This window comes from Pseudophryne corroboree, chromosome 6 (assembly GCF_028390025.1).
Source record: "Pseudophryne corroboree isolate aPseCor3 chromosome 6, aPseCor3.hap2, whole genome shotgun sequence".
In the NCBI taxonomy this organism is placed as follows: Eukaryota; Metazoa; Chordata; class Amphibia; order Anura; family Myobatrachidae; genus Pseudophryne; species Pseudophryne corroboree.
In genome coordinates, this window is record NC_086449.1 from 212,659,858 (window position 1) to 212,680,494 (window position 20,637).

Here is a 20,637-nt window from a genome sequence, read left to right on the forward strand (position 1 = left end):
CAATGCTGTTTCTTGCACACAGCGCTAACATGTCTAGTTATGGCACTGACACTATGTGAAGAAGGTAAGCAGGCATTGTTCAGCCAGTAAACCTTGAGTTCTGGTATTCATGTGGATGTAATTTTGTGGATGTAATTTTGACATGTGCCACCTACCTACACATTGTTGCAAACCAAGTACACACTAAATAGCACCAGTATTTCCTGATAGCAGTGGCCTCTTTCAGTAAAATAATGCGCCCTGCCACACTGCAAAAAAAGTTGAGGAATGGTTTGAGGAACATGACAAAGAGTTTAAGGTGTTGACCTGATCTCAAAATTCCTCATATCTCCATCCAATTGAGCATCTGTGGGATGAGCTGGAAAAATTATGAATGTTACGGCTGATGGGTGTATAACTATCTATCTATCTATCTATCTATCTATCTATCTATCTATCTATCTATCTATCTATCTATCTATCTATCTATCTATCTATCTATCCATCCAAACAATCGTGTGCTCCACAGTAAATAGAAAGACATCCTAAGTACTCAAGAATAAATATAAATTAACTGAACATATATTTAAATATTACTACCCTGAGAGAACAGCGTGAGAACAACACATATTAAAATAAGATAAAAAAAGACAAAAAAGCTGGTCACTTCTGGGCTAAAAAAAGCACAAAATAATGATCTCAATTTTTTTTTATAATTGTTATTCTCATTTAACTCACGTGGAGAAATTGTATCGAGTACATAAATCCATCTCGCCTCTCGCTTCCTCAATTCATGCACCCGATAACCACCTCTGGCATTTGGTGGTATGTGGTCAATTAACATACACTTTAGGCTGGCTATAGAGTGACCAGCCAATTCAAAATGCTTGGCCACTGTCTCAATGGCGGCCCTGATAGTGGACCTATGGTTGGCCATCCGGTCTCTGAAGTTCCTTTTAGTCATGCCAACATAGGTTAAACCACAGGGGCAGAGTAGCATATATATAACGTGGTCCATCTGGCAATGCAATCGAAATTTAATGTGTATCTTCTTGCCACTGTGCGGGTGGGAAAATGAAGAACCAGTCAGCATCGACCTGCAAGTAGTACAGTCTGTACATTTGAAGCAGCCCAATCTCTTGCTGTGCAGCCACATATTTTGTACCTTGCTCGGTTGTAAGAGAGGGTGCATCAATAGATCTTTCAAATTTGGACCCCTCCAATAAGCGCATAAAGGAGTTATCTGTTTAATACTCGGTAATGACATGTCGCTGGAAACAATTGGCCAATGGCGAGTAATCGCTCTCTTTACCTGGTGGGAAGCGCTATCAAAGGTACTCGTAAAAATCACTCGCTGAGGGTCAATAGAACTACCCTGCTGGTTATTGGTCTGTAACAATGTAGAATGTGCCTTTTACAAACAATGTTTGATCACTTTTGGGGAATAAGCCCTTTCAAGAAAACGAGAGGACATCTCCATAATCTGTTTTTCCGCCAATTCTTTTGTAGAGTTAATTCTCAATATACGAAGGAATTGTGAAATAGGAAGTCCTTCCTTAAGTAAACTTGGATGTTGGCTATTGGCAAATAGTAATGGATTTCGGTCCATGTTCTTCCGAAACACAGTTGTAGACAATCCATTACCTGTCCGAAATATTTTAACATCCAAGGAATTAATTTCGGTTAACAAACACACAGCAGTTTATAGCACATCTATGAAACACTGCCACAGTGTATTGGGGTACATTGCACAAACAGTACAAACAATAGAACTATATATGTATTTTTTTAATTTTCTCTTTTAAACTTACAACTTGGTTTAAACTGTGTGGAGTCACAGAGCGTAAAACAAAGGGCACTAGGGTAAAGCACACCAAAAAGTACAAACAAGAGATCAATATATTTTTATTGCTCAGTATTTAACTTGCAGCTCGGTTCAAACTGTGGGATTACAGGGTTTATAGATGGACGTAACCAAAGCGCACTAGGATTAAGTGCACCAAACAGTACAAACTATATATATATATATATATATATATATATTTATTTATTTTCTTTTCTTTTTTTCTTTTCTATTTTTCAACTTGCAGCTAGGTTCAAACTGCATGGAATTACAGATCTTATAGATGCACGTGAACAAAGAGCACTAGGGTTATGTGCTCAAAATAGTAAAATTTACAGCAGAGTTCAGCTCAGCATACAGCAGTGTGCAGCCTGCCCCCTATACACTGTAGTCACTGTATAAGACCAATTGTGACATTTGCAATATACTTATACATATTAAGGTCCTAGTTCGTCAACTCTGCATGACCCTCAGAAGGAAAATCTTTTTGCAGAATGTTAAGTAAAGAACAGACTTTTGACTTTTTTCCGAATGGTCATCAAACAAAGAAGTGAATGATCTGTCAGCATATTTAGAAATATTTACAGCGCATTGTTTTTTTCCATAAAACTTGCTAAAATGTTAGAAATACATGCCATTCATGTGAATTGGCTGTATAGAGCCTTTTAGAGTTGAAAGGTGTTTTATAGCAGATAACTGTCATTGCCTATATGTTTTGTAACAGCTATTTACTTCCAGGTAAAATGATGCTTGCTTTCCAAATCTCCAGCACAGGTGTGTCCATCAGTGAATATACATCAATCAAGGAAATTCACTTTTGTGAGTGCCTAGAAAAGTGAGTGTACTAAGGGCTTTATTTATTGATCTGTGCTCCAGGGGTGTTGAAATGTTCAAATAATACAAGTCAAACACTGCTCTCTACTTTAACCTGTTCCTCTCCTTATCCCTATCTTGAGTATTATTCTACTTAGTTTTTATAGCAATTCACAGGTCTTGTTGCATCAGAGGGGATTTTGCCATTTGCAAAGTGAGTATTACATGATAATTTCCTGATTTTTGTAATGATATGCATACTTCACGCTGACTGATTAATCTCAATGACATTAGCACCATGAGCTATGGACGTAATATTTAATGAACTCATAGTGCCAGTCAGAGGCGTCACTAGGGTTGGTGTCACCCGGTGTTGTAACTCATGGTGTCACCCCCCCAAATGGACCTACTCTCATATCAGTCCATACAGAAACCCTGAGAGCAGGGGCCAGTGCTAGGGTGTTCAGTGCCCCCTGCAAATGACAAATTTGCGCCCTCCCTCCATGCGCAATGAAGGGACAGTGTATGCCGAAGGCACACACAGGAAAAAAGGGGTTGTGGTCTAACAAGATAGGGGCGTGACCACCAACGGTACCCCCCCAATTCAAATTACGCCACACAGTAAGTAGCACAATCTTATTCACATTACACTGCACGTAGTGCCCATGATTCATATTGCACCATATGTTACAACACACAATAGTGCCCCTTATAGACAATACCCACAGTAGTGTCCCTTATACACATAATAACCACAGTCAGGGCTGGCAACAGAAATCTTGGGGCCCCGTACATTGATATCTCTAGGACCCCCCACCCCCTAAAACTCTACCCCCCCCCCTCCCAGGAGCAAACGCAGGATTTATAGGGGGGATTCCAGATATGTACCTTATACACATTTAGATAGATAGATAGATAGATAGATAGATAGATAGATAGATAGATAGATAGATAGATAGATATGTATATAAATTGATTACACCAAACACAGAATGGCGGCACTCATAGTCTGTGTAGTAGCAAAAAAAGTGAGTTTATTCCTCCTTCACCTCCTACCTTTTGGAACAGAACCCGTCATAAGGGACCGGATACAATGATACAAAGTAGCATTTATAGATACAAATACAAAGACATAATTACCTGATACAGTGCAGCTATGATCTTCCGCCGTCAGACACTAACTGAGACATGTCGACTAGCAACCCTGTCAGACTCCCAGTGGCATCATCAGGTCGGATCCCCCAGCGGTGTCTGTCAGGTAAAATAGCAACGGGTTCAGACTAGTGATGAGCGGGTTCGGTTTCTCGGAAACCGAACCCCCCCGAACTTCAGCCTTTTTACACGGGTCCGAGGCAGACTCGGATCTTCCCGCCTTGCTCGGTTAACCCGAGCGCGCCCGAACGTCATCATCCCGCTGTCGGATTCTCGCGAGGCTCGGATTCTATCGCGAGACTCGGATTCTATATAAGGAGCCGCGCGTCGCCGCCATTTTCACACGTGCATTGAGATTGATAGGGAGAGGACGTGGCTGGCGTCCTCTCCGTTTAGATAGAGAGTGAGACACTTGATTTACTGGAGCATTAGGAGTACTCAGAGAGTGCAGAGTTTTGCTGATAGTTATACTAGTGACCACCAGTTTTATTTATTATTTAATATAATCCGTTCTCTGCCTGAAAAAAAACGATACACAGTCACATACCATATCTGTGCTCAGCCTCAGTGTGCTGCATGATAATATCATCTATGTATATCTGACTGTGCTGAGTGCTCACTGCTCACACAGCTTAATTGTGGGGGAGACTGGGGAGCAGTTATAGCAGGAGTACATATTTAACAGTGCACACTTTTGCTGCCAGTGTGACTGACCAGTGACCACCAGTATATTGTCTGCCTGAAAAAGTTAAACACTCGTGTGGTGTTTTTTTTTTTTATTCTATAAACGCATTCTGCTGACAGTGTCCAGCAGGTCCGTCATTCATTATATTATAATATATACCTGCAGTAGTGATATATATATATATATTTTTTATATCATTATCATCCAGTCTATACTAGCAGACGCAGTACGGTAGTCCACGGCTATAGCTACCTCTGTGTCGGCAGTCGCTCGTCCATAATTGTATACCTACCTGTGGTGGGTTTTTTTTTTCTATCTTCTTCATACTAGTAGTTTAGGAGTCTGCAGTGCTGACAGTGTCCAGCAGGTCCGTCATTATATAATATATACCTGTCCTGCAGTAGTGATATATATATATATATTTTTTATATCATTATCATCCAGTCTATACTAGCAGACGCAGTACGGTAGTCCACGGCTGTAGCTACCTCTGTGTCGGCAGTCGCTCGTCCATAATTGTATACCTACCTGTGGTGGGTTTTTTTTTCTATCTTCTTCATACTAGTAGTTTAGGAGTCTGCAGTGCTGACAGTGTCCAGCAGGTCCGTCATTATATAATATATACCTGTCCTGCAGTAGTGATATATATATATTTTTTATATCATTATCATCCAGTCTATACTAGCAGACGCAGTACGGTAGCCACGGCTGTAGCTACCTCTGTGTCGGCAGTCGCTCGTCCATAATTGTATACCTACCTGTGGTGGTTTTTTTTTTTCTATCTTCTTCATACTCGTAGTTTAGGAGTCTGCAGTGCTGACAGTGTCCAGCAGGTCCGTCATTATATAATATATACCTGTCCTGCAGTAGTGATATATATATATTTTTTATATCATTATCATCCAGTCTATACTAGCAGACGCATTACGGTAGTCCACGGCTGTAGCTACCTCTGTGTCGGCAGTCGCTCGTCCATAATTGTATACCTACCTGTGGTGGTTTTTTTTTCTCTATCTTCTTCATACTAGTAGTTTAGGAGTCTGCAGTGCTGACAGTGTCCAGCAGGTCCGTCATTATATAATATATACCTGTCCTGCAGTAGTGATATATATATATTTTTTATATCATTATTATCCAGTCTATACTAGCAGATGCAGTACGGTAGTCCACGGCTGTAGCTACCTCTGTGTCGGCAGTCGCTCGTCCATAATTGTATACCTACCTGTGGTGGTTTTTTTTTTTTTCTATCTTCATACTAGTAGTTTAGGAGTCTGCAGTGCTGACAGTGTCCAGCAGGTCCGTCATTATATAATATATACCTGTCCTGCAGTAGTGATATATATATATATTTTTTATATCATTATCATCCAGTCTATACTAGCAGACGCAGTACGGTAGTCCACGGCTGTAGCTACCTCTGTGTCGGCAGTCGCTCGTCCATAATTGTATACCTACCTGTGGTGGATTTTTTTTTCTATCTTCTTCACACTAGTAGTTTAGGAGACTGCAGTGCTGACAGTGTCCAGCAGGTCCGTCATTATATAATATATACCTGTCCTGCAGTAGTGATATATATATATTTTTTATATCATTATCATCCAGTCTATACTAGCAGACGCAGTACGGTAGTCCACGGCTGTAGCTACCTCTGTGTCGGCAGTCAGTCGTCATCCATAAGTATACTAGTATTCATCCATCTCCATTGTTTACCTGAGGTGCCTTTTAGTTGTGCCTATTAAAATATGGAGAACAAAAATGTTGAGGTTCCAAAAATAGGGAAAGATCAAGATCGACTTCCACCTCGTGCTGAAGCTGCTGCCACTAGTCATGGCCGAGACGATGAAATGCCATCAACGTCGTCTGCCAAGGCCGATGCCCAATGTCATAGTACAGAGCATGTAAAATCCAAAACACCAAATATCAGTAAAAAAGGACTCAAAAATCTAAAATAAAATCGTCGGAGGAGAAGCGTAAACTTGCCAATATGCCATTTACCACACGGAGTGGCAAGGAACGGCTGAGGCCCTGTCCTATGTTCATGGCTAGTGGTTCAGCTTCACATGAGGATGGAAGCACTCAGCCTCTCGCTAGAAAAATGAAAAAACTTAAGCTGGCAAAAGCACAGCAAAGAACTGTGCGTTCTTCGAAATCACAAATCCACAAGGAGAGTCCAATTGTGTCGTTTGCGATGCCTGACCTTCCCAACACTGGACGTGAAGAGCATGCGCCTTCCACCATTTGCACGCCCCCTGCAAGTGCTGGAAGGAGCACCCGCAGTCCAGTTCCTGATAGTCAGATTGAAGATGTCAGTGTTGAAGTACACCAGGATGAGGAGGATATGGGTGTTGCTGGCGCTGGGGAGGAAATTGACCAGGAGGATTCTGATGGTGAGGTGGTTTGTTTAAGTCAGGCACCCGGGGAGACACCTGTTGTCCGTGGGAGGAATATGGCCATTGACATGCCTGGTGAAAATACAAAAAAAATCAGCTCTTCAGTGTGGAAGTATTTCAACAGAAATGCGGACAACATTTGTCAAGCCGTGTGTTGCCTTTGTCAAGCTGTAATAAGTAGGGGTAAGGACGTTAACCACCTCGGAACATCCTCCCTTATACGTCACCTGCAGCGCATTCATAATAAGTCAGTGACAAGTTCAAAAACTTTGGGTGACGGCGGAAGCAGTCCACTGACCAGTAAATCCCTTCCTCTTGTAACCAAGCTCACGCAAACCACCCCACCAACTCCCTCAGTGTCAATTTCCTCCTTCCCCAGGAATGCCAATAGTCCTGCAGGCCATGTCACTGGCAATTCTGACGAGTCCTCTCCTGCCTGGGATTCCTCCGATGCATCCTTGCGTGTAACGCCTACTGCTGCTGGCGCTGCTGTTGTTGCTGCTGGGAGTCGATGGTCATCCCAAAGGGGAAGTCGTTAGACCACTTTTACTACTTCCAACAAGCAATTGACTGTCCAACAGTCCTTTGCGAGGAAGATGAAATATCACAGCAGTCATCCTGCTGCAAAGCGGATAACTGAGGCCTTGGCATCCTGGGCGGTGAGAAACGTGGTTCCGGTATCCATCATTACTGCAGAGCCAACTATAGACTTGTTGGAGGTACTGTGTCCCCGGTACCAAATACCATCTAGGTTCCATTTCTCTAGGCAGGCGATACCGAAAATGTACACAGACCTCAGAAAAAGACTCACCAGTGTCCTAAAAAATGCAGTTGTACCCAATGTCCACTTAACCACGGACATGTGGACAAGTGGAGCAGGGCAGACTCAGGACTATATGACTGTGACAGCCCACTGGGTAGATGTATGGACTCCCGCCGCAAGAACAGCAGTGGCGGCACCAGTAGCAGCATCTCGCAAACGCCAACTCTTTCCTAGGCAGGCTACGCTTTGTATCACCGCTTTCCAGAATACGCACACAGCTGAAAACCTCTTACAGCAACTGAGGAAGATCATCGCAGAATGGCTTACCCCAATTGGACTCTCCTGTGGATTTGTGGCATCGGACAACGCCAGCAATATTGTGTGTGCATTAAATCTGGGCAAATTCCAGCACGTCCCATGTTTTGCACATACCTTGAATTTGGTGGTGCAGAATTATTTAAAAAACGACAGGGGCGTGCAAGAGATGCTGTCGGTGGCCAGAAGAATTGCGGCACACTTTCGGCGTACAGGCACCACGTACAGAAGACTGGAGCACCACCAAAAACGCCTGAACCTGCCCTGCCATCATCTGAAGCAAGAAGTGGTAACGAGGTGGAATTCAACCCTCTATATGCTTCAGAGGTTGGAGGAGCAGCAAAAGGCCATTCAAGCCTATACAACTGAGCACGATATAGGAGGTGGAATGCACCTGTCTCAAGCGCAGTGGAGAATGATTTCAACGTTGTGCAAGGTTCTGCTGCCCTTTGAACTTGCCACACGTGAAGTCAGTTCAGACACTGCCAGCCTGTGTCAGGTCATTCCCCTCATCAGGCTTTTGCAGAAGAAGCTGGAGACATTGAAGGAGGAGCTAACACAGAGCGATTCCGCTAGGCATGTGGGACTTATGGATGGAGCCCTTAATTTGCTTAACAAGGATTCACGGGTGGTCAATCTGTTGAAATCAGAGCACTACATTTTGGCCACCGTGCACGATCCTAGATTTAAAACCTACCTTGGATCTCTAGTTCCGGCAGACACAAGTCTGCAGGGGTTCAAAGAACTGCTGGTGAGAAAATTGTCAAGTCAAGCGGAACGCGACCTGTCAACATCTCCTCCTTCACATTCTCCCGCAACTGGGGGTGCGAGGAAAAGGCTCAGAATTCCGAGCCCACCCGCTGGCGGTGATGCAGGGCAGTCTGGAGCGACTGCTGATGCTGACATCTGGTCCGGACTGAAGGACCTGACAACGATTACGGACATGTCGTCTACTGTCACTGCATATGATTCTCTCCCCATTGAAAGAATGGTGGAGGATTATATGAGTGACCGCATCCAAGTGGGCACGTCAGACAGTCCGTACTTATACTGGCAGGAAAAAGAGGCAATTTGGAGGCCCTTGCACAAACTGGCTTTATTCTACCTAAGTTGCCCTCCCACAAGTGTGTACTCCGAAAGAGTGTTTAGTGCCGCCGCTCACCTTGTCAGCAATCGGCGTACGAGGTTACATCCAGAAAATGTGGAGAAGATGATGTTCATTAAAATGAATTATAATCAATTCCTCCGTGGAGACATTCACCAGCAGCAATTGCCTCCACAAAGTATACAGGGAGCTGAGATGGTGGATTCCAGTGGGTACGAATTGATAATCTGTGAGGAGGGGGATGTACACGGTGATATATCGGAGGATGATGATGAGGTGGACATCTTGCCTCTGTAGAGCCAGTTTGTGCAAGGAGAGATTAATTGCTTCTTTTTTGGTGGGGGTCCAAACCAACCCGTCATTTCAGTCACAGTCGTGTGGCAGACCCTGTCACTGAAATGATGGGTTGGTTAAAGTGTGCATGTCCTGTTTATACAACATAAGGGTGGGTGGGAGGGCCCAAGGACAATTCCATCTTGCACCTCTTTTTTCTTTCATTTTTCTTTGCGTCATGTGCTGTTTGGGGAGTAGTTTTTTGAAAGGCCAGCCTGCGTGACACTGCAGTGCCACTCCTAGATGGGCCAGGTGTTTGTGTCGGCCACTAGGGTCGCTTAGCTTACTCACACAGCTACCTCATTGCGCCTCTTTTTTTTCTTCTTTGCGTCATGTGCTGTTTGGGGAGTGTTTTTTGGAAGGGCCATCCTGCGTGACACTGCAGTGCCACTCCTATATGGGCCAGGTGTTTGTGTCGGCCACTTGGGTCGCTTATCTTAGTCACACAGCTACCTCATTGCGCCTCTTTTTTTCTTTGCGTCATGTGCTGTTTGGGGGGTGTTTTTTGGAAGGGCCATCCTGCGTGACACTGCAGTGCCACTCCTAGATGGGCCAGGTGTTTGTGTCGGCCACTTGGGTCGCTTATCTTAGTCACACAGCTACCTCATTGCGCCTCTTTTTTTCTTTGCGTCATGTGCTGTTTGGGGGGTGTTTTTTGGAAGGGCCATCCTGGGTGACACTGCAGTGCCACTCCTAGATGGGCCAGATGTTTGTGTCGGCCACTTGGGTCGCTGAGCTTAGTCATCCAGCGACCTCGGTGCAAATTTTAGGACTAAAAATAATATTGTGAGGTGTGAGGTGTTCAGAATAGACTGAAAATGAGTGGAAATTATGGTTATTGAGGTTAATAATACTTTGGGATCAAAATGACCCCCAAATTCTATGATTTAAGCTGTTTTTTAGGTTTTTTTGAAAAAAACACCCGAATCCAAAACACACCCGAATCCGACAAAAAAAATTCGGTGAGGTTTTGCCAAAACGCGTTCGAACCCAAAACACGGCCGCGGAACCGAACCCAAAACCAAAACACAAAACCCGAAAAATTTCCGGTGCTCATCACTAGTTCAGACCTGAAACTTAAGAGGAATAAACATACTTTTTATGCTTCTACACAGACTGTCAGTGCTGCCATTCTGTATTTGGTATATTGGGGGTATATTACCCCATGAAGGGCACAGGAGCAAGATACTCCTTTATGGTTAGGAAAAAGTGCAAGATATATATATATATATATATATATACACACACACAGTAAGTATATATATATATATATATATATATATATAGAGTCACTGAGCCTGCGCCGGTTGTTATGCAGAGGCAGCAGCTCTGTGACAATGGCACGCTGGGGGGCAGGTGTAGTAGCGTTTAAAAGGTGCAGCGGGAGTGCGTTCTGTCAGCTGAGGGGGGTAGACTCAGAGTGCGGAAATGAGTACAGCACTTGGTGTCACCCAAAAGGAGGAGGACACCCGAGGTGCGCACTTCACTGCAGTACAGCCAGGTCCTTCATCTGGTAACGCAGCAGCAAGCATGTCTCCTCCCATTTTTCCTTCCCAGAATGGCATGCGGTGACGGCGTGCGTGATGACATCACGATGAGTGACGTACAGCACCCGGCATCATTTCCTGAGATATTGGATATACGGACCCCAGGGGCAAACGCAGGATTTCTGCAGGGAGGTTGCCAGATAGAGGCTGTAACATTATATATATATATATATATATATACACTGTTCAAAAAAATAAAGGGAACACTATAATAACACATCCTAGATCTGAATGAATTAAATATTCTTATTAAATACTTTGTTCTTTACATAGTTGAAAGTGCTGACAACAAAATCACACAAAAATTAATAATGGAGATCAAATGTATTAACCCATGGCGGTCTGGATTTGGAGTCACACTCAAAATTAAAGTGGAAAAACACACTACAGGCTGATCCAACTTTGATGTAAAGTCTTTAAAACAAGTCAAAATGAGGCTCAGTAGTGTGTGTGGCCTCCACATGCCTGAATGACCTCCCTACAATTCCTGGGCATGCTCCTGATGAGGTGGCGGATGGACTCCTGAGGGATCTCCTCCCAGACCTGGACTAAAGCATCCGCCAACTCCTGGACAGTCTGTGGGGCAACGTGGTGGATGGAGCGAGACATGATGTCCCAGATGTGCTCAATTGGATTCAGGTCTGGGGAACGGACGGGCCAGTCCATAGCATCAATGCCTTCGTCTTGCAGGAACTGCTGACACACTCCAGCCACATGAGGTATAGCATTGTCTTGCATTAGGAGGAACCCAGGGCCAACCGCACCAGCATGTGGTCTCACAAGGGGTCTGAGGATCTCATCTCGCTACCTAATGGCAGTCAGACTACCTCTGGTGAGCACATGGAGGGCTGTGCGGCCCCCAAAAGAAATGCCACCCCACACCATTACTGACCCACTGCCAAACCGGTCATGCTGGAGGATGTTGCAGGCAGCAGAACGTTCTCCTTGGCGTCTCCAGACTCTGTCACGTCTGTCACATGTGCTCAGTGAGAACCTGCTTTCATCTGTGAAGAGCACAGGGCGCCAGTGGCGAATTTGCCAATCTTGGTGTTCTCTGGCAAATGCCAAACATCCTGTACGGTGTTGGGCTGTAAGCACAACCCCCACCTGTGGACGTCGGGCCCTCATACCACCCTCATGGAGTCTGTTTCTGATCATTTGAGTAGACACATGCATATTTGTGGCTTGCTGGAGGTCATTTTGCAGGGCTCTGGCAGTCCTCCTCCTGTTCCTCCTTGCACAAAGGTGAATGTAGCGGTCCTGCTGCTGGGTTGTTGCCCTCCTACAGCCTCATCCACGTCTCCTGATGTACTGGCCTGTCTCCTGGTAGCGCCTCCATGCTCTGGACACTACGCTGACAGACACAGCAAACCTTCTTGCCACAGCTCACATTGATGTGCCATCCTGGATGAGCTGCACTACCTGAGCCACTTGTGTGGGTTGTAGACTCCGTCTCATGCTGCCACTAGAGTGAAAGCACCGCCAGCTTTCAAAAGTGACCAAAACATCAGCCAGAAAGCATAGGAGCTGAGAAGTGGTCTGTGGTCACCACCTACAGAACAACTCCTTTATTGGGGGTGTCTTGCTAATTGCCTATAATTTCCACCTGTTGTCTATTCCATTTGCACAACAGCATGTGAAATTGATTCTCAATCAGTGTTGCTTCCTAAGTGGACAGTTTGATTTCACAGAAGTGTGATTGACTTGGAGTTACATTGTGTTGTTTAAGTGTTCCCTTTATTTTTTTGAGCAGTGTATATATACATGTGTGTATATATATATATATATATATATATATATATATATATACACTGCTCAAAAAAATAAAGGGAACACTTAAACAACACAATGTAACTCCAAGTCAATCACACTTCTGTGAAATCAAACTGTCCACTTAGGAAGCAACACTTATTGAGAATCAATTTCACATGCTGTTGTGCAAATGGAATAGACAACAGGTGGAAATTATAGGCAATTAGCAAGACACCCCCAATAAAGAAGTTGTTCTGTAGGTGGTGACCACAGACCACTTCTCAGCTCCTATGCTTTTTGGCTGATGTTTTGGTCACTTTTGAAAGCTGGCGGTGCTTTCACTCTAGTGGCAGCATGAGACGGAGTCTACAACCCACACAAGTGGCTCAGGTAGTGCAGCTCATCCAGCATGGCACATCAATGCGAGCTGTGGCAAGAAGGTTTGCTGTGTCTGTCAGCGTAGTGTCCAGAGCATGGAGGCGCTATCAGGAGACAGGCCAGTACATCAGGAGACGTGGATGAGGCTGTAGGAGGGCAACAACCCAGCAGCAGAACCGCTACCTTCACCTTTGTGCAAGGAGGAACAGGAGGAGCACTGCCAGAGCCCTGCAAAATGACCTCCAGCAAGCCACAAATGTGCATGTGTCTACTCAAACGATCAGAAACAGACTCCATGAGGGTGGTATGAGGGCCCGACGTCTACAGTTGCTCGTGCCTGCTTTCCCCGCCATTGCCGATGCCTGCCTCTCCAGGAGCATCAGCCGCTGCCGGTGTCTGTATATCCCCAGCAGCACCAACCACTGCCGAACACCCGCAGCCGCAGCTATCAGTGTCTGCTTCCCTAGCTGCTGCCAGTACGTGCTGAGCTCCCGCCACTGCCGCGATCCTGAATCCACCGCTTTTGCAGAGAGCCAGCCTCACCTGCAAGTGCAGAGTGCCCTCAGCTTCTGAGTGCCCTCTACAGCTTCCCTCGGCCATCTGCTGAGGACATAGATGTGAAGTGAACCCTGAGGCACTACAAAGGAAATTTACTGGCTAGTGTTTGAATTGCTCTGGTTTGCAATTCCGTTTTGATTGTGAAGTCCAATTGGATACATTAAAAAGTAAACATTCACAGCAATTCCATACATTGTGTATATTGATACATATTGGTGAAACTAAATTGATAACTTACCCATTTGAATATTGTTACGGCTCTGTCTGGATGGGACATTGAGATTTGCAAATGCTGTTATTTGATGATAACCCCTGATGAAGTCCTAACGGACGCAAAGCGTTGGGTTTCTACGAATTTGTGAATAGATCTTGCATTTGAATTCGGGTTGAAGAACACTTCACCTAACAGATAACATCAAATGACTATATAACAGATTATTGCAAATGAATGTATTATTCAATTAACATGTATGATCCATCTATTCATGTTATGGAAGTTGTTATGACAATATTTTAATATATTGTTTTTTTTTAAATAAATGATAATTTTTTATCATATGTTTTAGATATTTGCGGTGGTTAAGCTCCCAAGAGAATACTTTTCTTTTTTCTATTCTATGTTTAACAGGAGGTATTTCTCAGTGGTTTGAGCTCATTGGTTATAGTGCAAGTTAGGGTCTTAATTGTTTTCTACATATATATATATATATATATATATATATATATACAGTATGTGTATATATATATATAAACGGTAAAGAAGAGGCGGCACTCGGAGACTTTAAGGTGCAAACAGTATATTCAGCAAATAAACCAACGTTTCGGGGTCAGATGCACCCCTTTGTCAAGGTGAATAAAAGTGTACAGTGTAGTTAACATACCTTAAATAGAGAGACATCCCTCCGTGAATCACGCCCGCCCGGCCACGCTGCGTATGACTCTGGAGAAGAATTACTTTCTTTTTAACGGTAAGTTTTACCGCCAGAAGACTGGGTGCGCGATGGGGAGCAACGTCTCCCCTTCGTTCGCCAACATCTTTATGTTTAAGGAGGAATTTGAGTCTTTTTTCAAGAACAAGTCCATGGCAGCCCACATCCTCCTGTTCACACGATTTATAGATGACCTCTTCATCTTGTGGACAGGGGGGGTGGACCAATTTAATTCACTGATGCTTACTATCAACTCCAGGGCCTCTAGCATCAAGTACACCTATCAGACAAGCACAAGCACCTTAAATTATCTGGATGTTCAAGTTACCATCCGGGATGGAACCCTGCACACGAGCCTATTCTGTAAGCCCACCGATAGGAACACCCTGCTTAAAGCAAGCAGTCATAACCCTAAGGCTCTGAAAGAAGGATAACCCCGATCACAGATGATCAGGGTATCGCGGATTATTAGTGATCGCCGCAATCTGGAACAAGAACTAGACCACATGGTTGCAAAATTCTTGAAGAGGGGATATGATTATCAACTGCTACTAAAACATAAAGAAGAAGTCATGCAGATCCCCAGGGAAGCCTTGTTAACCCCTAAGAATCCAGTGCAGAAACCAGTTATCATTTTTCCGACCAAATACAATACATCTAGCCCGGTGGTACAGAGGGCCACTAAAGCCTTGTGGCCACTAGTGGCCTCAGATCAAGCCCTTCATTCTCTTCGCAATAAAAGACCTATGATTTGTTACCAACGGGGCAGGAATATCAAAGATAGAGTGGTCCACTCGGATGTCACTGGTTTTCAAGCTGAAGCAAACAGGCATAGTCGACCTCAAGGTGCCTTTCTAGAAAAGAAACCTGGCTGCTACAAATGCATTAAATGCACAACATGTGAGTACATGATCACAGGCTCAAACTTTAAGCACCCCCACAGCGAAAGGATCTTTAGCATTAAATACGTATTAACATGCACCACCACCCATATTATTTATACCATCAAATGCCCCTGTAACCTCCATTATGTGGGGAAATCTATTAGATCCTTTCGGGAAAGAATGGCTCTTCATCGTTCAGCCATTAAACAAGCGCTACAGGGTAAAGAATCGGAACAACCAGTAGCGAGACACTTCGCAACAGCTGGACATACCATGAAGGATCTACGCTACCTGATTATTGATCATGTCCCCAAACATGTTAGAGGAGGAGACAGGGATGGTAGACTGTTGCAGTTGGAAACTCGGTGGATCTTTAAGTTGGGGACCACTAATCCAAATGGCCTCAACGAGAAATTGAGCTTTAACATCTTTTAATAACATTGCTGTTAGCACCTCTTTCTTTTGCTATTACAAGTAGTTTTTTTACATTTCTTTATCCTTAGTCTAGAGTTATCTCCACAAGTTGCTGTAGGCAAATTGTAAACTTTATGGAAGGAGGAGTCACTGTGTGATCTAAGGTTCTCCTTCTGTGACTATTCATAGGTAGTCCCCTTGGGATATTAGTAGGGATTTAGCGGTCCAGACCCGCTACCCCTTCTGATCCCCCTATGCTGATCTGTGATATCCCAGCTCCTTTAGTTTAGCAGCAGGGTATGCAATGTAACAGTTGAGTATAGCTGATCACATTTAGAATTTGTGGAGATCTCTCTTATGGCTTGCTCCGTTAGTGGTGATAGGGTACTGTTTTATTTTATTTTTTCACTCATCACTTTTTTCTGCTTCTTTATCATCACATAGCGCCGCAGCCCGGCCGCTCTGTATGCCTGGTTACCATAACAACCAGACGTGACCACGTAAGATCTAACAACCGGAAGCCAGCAGAGAGGACGGACTGTATCCCTGGTTGCTACGGCGACCACATGCGACAGCGCTGACGTCAGACACAGGCAGCCGGAAATGGTGTGGGAGGCAGCGTGGCCGGGCGGGCGTGATTCACGGAGGGATGTCTCTCTATTTAAGGTATGTTAACTACACTGTACACTTTTATTCACCTTGACAAAGGGGTGCATCTGACCCCGAAACGTTGGTTTATTTGCTGAATATACTGTTTGCACCTTAAAGTCTCCGAGTGCCGCCTCTTCTTTACCGTTTATGTGGATCTTCTTGGAGGGCACCGGAGCTATTCTAGCAAGCGGAGGAGGGAGTGCCGGTCCGTGGGGAACATATATATATATATATATACTGTATTCATGTACAGTACATAAAAATAGAAGCATAATGCATCTGCAAGTTTATGCCTCTCCCACAGTTGCTCGTGCCTGCTTTCCCTGCCGTTGCCGATGCCTGCCTCTCCAGCTGCATCAGCCGCTGCCCATGTCTGTATATCCCCAGCAGCACCAACCACTGCCGAACACCCGCAGTCGCAGCTACCAGTGTCTGCTTCCCCAGCTGCTGCCAGTACGTGCTGAGCTCCCGCCACTGCCGCGATCCTGAATCCCCCGCTGCTGCAGAGAGCCAGCCTCACCTGCAAGTGCCGAGTGCCCTCAGCTTCTGAGTGCCCTCTACAGCTTTCCCCAACCATCTGCTGAGGACAAGCATGGCGCGCGCAGCAGTGTGTAAAGAGCTGCCTTTGGCCAGAAACTCCAGTGCGTGCGTTACTGGACCCGGTGGCGCTGCAGCGGTGTACAAGCAGGTGGGGTTGCGGGGGCTTGGTGCCATGGACATGTCTGTGGTTGGGATGGGGTGTGTGTGTGCAGCTCTTTTTGGTGTCACCCGATTGAAGGGTGACATACGGGTGTAGTCCGCACCCCCTGCACTCCCCTCATGACTCCACTGATGCCAGTGCAATAAAAATGTTTCTACATGCAACTGAATGGAGGTAACTAGTGTAGGCGGTAGCAGGGCATTCACCAGTAGGCAAAGTTGAGTCAGGGTGTGTTGTGATGTCGTGGGCGTGTAGGCGGAATTGCTGGCTTTGCAGGGTTTTGTGTATACAGAGGTCCGTCTGATTGCAAACAGATCTCTAGCATCAGGTATAGAGCTGGTGTAAGTGAACCTTAGGTTATGATGACTGCTATTTGAAGAAGCACATTAATAAGGATGGTACGGCTGCAGAGATGTGTACAACTTCAATAGTTGCATTTAGTTCTGTGCATGCCATGTGAGTGTAATTGTGGCCCTGATGCAGCCCCTAAGTGAACATTACTGTCACGATCCGGGTATCTGGACGCCATTACTTACCCTTCAGATGCCTCCTGAGGCTGGCTCAGCGTTCCAGGACCGGATCCCATCCGTTACACTGATGTCCACATTCCTGCCTCCTCTCCTGTCACTCTGAGACGCGGTCACCGCGGCGCCATGTTACATCTGGAATGGCGTTCCCCGCGGCCTCCACCGCTGTCCCTGAGTTCCTGCATGCAGAGTGTCAGAGTGGCGATTACGTCAGCCGCGGCCTCCGCTGTGCCCGCGTGGTTTAGATGTGCAATCATCAGTCTGGCGTCTCCTGTCTCCTGTGGCCGGCGCCGCCATTGCTGTTTCAATTCTCACATGGATTACAAACCAAACTTCCCTCCAAGTGTCTGCATGGGCGCAGCCATCTTGGATTTTGTCATCTGATCATTTCCACCAATCTGCTGCCTGTATTGTTAATCTGCATAATTGCCTAGCCAACCCCTTCCTTGCTGCAGGTATAAATATGCTGTGCCTGAGCAAGGAAGGCGTCAGTGCTATGGTTGTCAAACCTAGTTCCAGTTTGTCTCTCTCCTGTGGTTGTTTTCCAGGTTCCAGTTCCTATCTCCAAACCTCCACTAAAGAGACCTGCACCAGCATTCCACCTGCGGTGTAGCCTGACTCTCCTATCCTCATTGGATTCATCTGCTTCCAGCTACAGAACCACCTGCTTTCAGCATCCAGCTTCCAGCAGAGGTCAGCTCTTCTTAAAGTGCCGGTACCCTTTTCTGCATATTATCATTTATCACCGGCATTATAATTTCACCGCTCTCAATCTCCAAACTTCATTCCATATTTCATCGCTCTCAAGTTACATTTATTATTTAACTGGTTCCAGCCAGTATTCACTCCGTGTCAACATCAGTCTGGTTCCAGCCAGTACCCACAGCAGCCGTTTTACCCACAGCAGCCCAGCTTTTCCTGGAACACCAGCTGGTACGATCCTGGGCTATTTCCATTGCTACAGTCGGGCCTGGTAAGGACTTTCCACCTAGAAGATTATAAGAACTATCTCACACTACCAGAGCCCTGTGGCCCTTGCCACCCTGTAGTACCCAGGAACTGTATTTATTCTCTGCTGATTTTTATGTTTTCTTTTTACTACTGCTGTGTTACGGAGTTTTGTCATAAATAAACATCATTGACTTTTATCCTGGTTGTCGTGGTCACGCCTTCGGGCAATTCTGTTACATGTTACTTACATGTCTAGGGGTCTGATACAACCTCCCAGGTTCCACTATACCTCAGCCCCTACAACTGAGGCTGCCTCCTGTCAGCTCAGGCCCTCAGTTGTGACAGTAAGCACTGACCATATGAATCCAGCCGGAGACCAGGATCAAGCGGCCAGGCCGATGCAAGAACTGGCAGCCCGACTTGAACATCAGGAGGCTGCACAGGGCCACATCATCCGCTGTCTCCAGGATCTCTCTACTCGGCTGGATGGGATTCAGACAACCCTCCGTGGATCAGACGCGTCCGGTGCGTCAACCACAGTGACTCCAGCTATAACCCCACCCACCTTACCCATTTCTGCTCCACGTCTTCATCTTCCAACGCCAGCAAAATTTGACGGATCTCCAAGATTCTGCAGGGGATTTCTCAACCAGTGTGAGATTCAGTTTGAGCTACAACCTGGCAATTTTCCCAGTGACCGTACAAAAATTGCCTACATTATCTCTCTTCTCAGTGGCTCAGCCCTTGATTGGGCATCACCGTTATGGGAGAGGTCTGACACCCTGCTATCCTCCTACACTGCATTCGTGTCAACATTCAGGCGTATCTTCGACGAGCCAGGCCGGGTAACTTCAGCTTCATCTGAGATTCTCCGTTTACGCCAGGGATCACGTACTGTAGGACAATATCTTATACTGTTCCAGATCCTGGCATCCGAACTGGCATGGAACGACGAGGCCCTGTATGCTGCATTCTGGCATGGCTTATCTGAGCGTATTAAAGATGAGTTAGCTACCAGAGACTTACCTTCCAAGTTAGATGAGCTAATCTCACTCTGCACGAAAGTTGATTTACGTTTCAGAGAGAGAGCAACTGAGCGTGGAAGATCATCTGCTCCAAAATCTTCTGCTCCTCCTCCTCGCCAACTGTCACCATCTAAAGATGAGCCCATGCAAATTGGCCGTTCCCGTTTAACTCCTGCTGAGCGCCGAAGACGTCTCTTTGAGTCTCTTTGTCTTTACTGTGCAGCTCCGTCTCACACCATCAATGCCTGTCCCGAACGTCCGGGAAAACTCCAAACCCTAGCTCGCCCAGGAGAGGGCCGGCTAGGAGTAATGATCTCCTCTCCATCTCCTCATGATTGTAATCTCCCAGTCTCGCTTCAAGTTGCTCAACGTTATCGGAACATCATTGCCCTCCTTGATTCCGGAGCAGCTGGGAACTTTATTACCGAAGCCTATGTTAAACGGTGGTCCCTACCCACCGAAAGACTTCCTTCATCCATCTCCTTAACTGCCGTGGATGGCAGCAAGATTTTTGATACAGTTATTTCTCTAAGGACTCTACCAGTTCGTCTGAGAGTGGGAGTTCTTCATTCCGAACTTATTTCTTTTTTAGTGATTCCAAGAGCCACACATCCTGTGGTCCTGGGCCTTCCATGGCTCCGTCTTCACAATCCTACAATTGATTGGACGACTACGCAAATTCTGGCATGGGGTTCCTCCTGTGCTGAGACATGTTTGTTTAAAGTATTGCCTGTCTGTTCTTCCTCCCCCAGGTCGTCTGATGTTCCACCTCCTCCATATCAAGATTTCACGGATGTGTTCAGTAAAGCTTCTGCTGATATCCTTCCTCCTCATAGAGAATGGGACTGCCCGATTGATCTCGTTCCAGGGAAGGTTCCACCTCGAGGCCGAACTTATCCGTTGTCTCTGCCTGAGACGCATTCTATGGAGGAATACATTAAAG

General features: G+C 45.6%; 1 long non-coding RNA gene across 1 annotated transcript in view; it reads left to right on the plus strand.

The window, feature by feature from the left end:
* The first annotated feature begins 2,590 nt into the window (after positions 1–2,590).
* Positions 2,591–20,637, plus strand: part of LOC134935134 (uncharacterized) — a 97,028-nt gene continuing 78,981 nt past the window's right edge. Inside the window, exon 1 of the long non-coding RNA XR_010179923.1 lies at positions 2,591–2,657. This is a non-coding gene — a long non-coding RNA (uncharacterized LOC134935134). The remainder of the gene's footprint in view (positions 2,658–20,637) is intronic.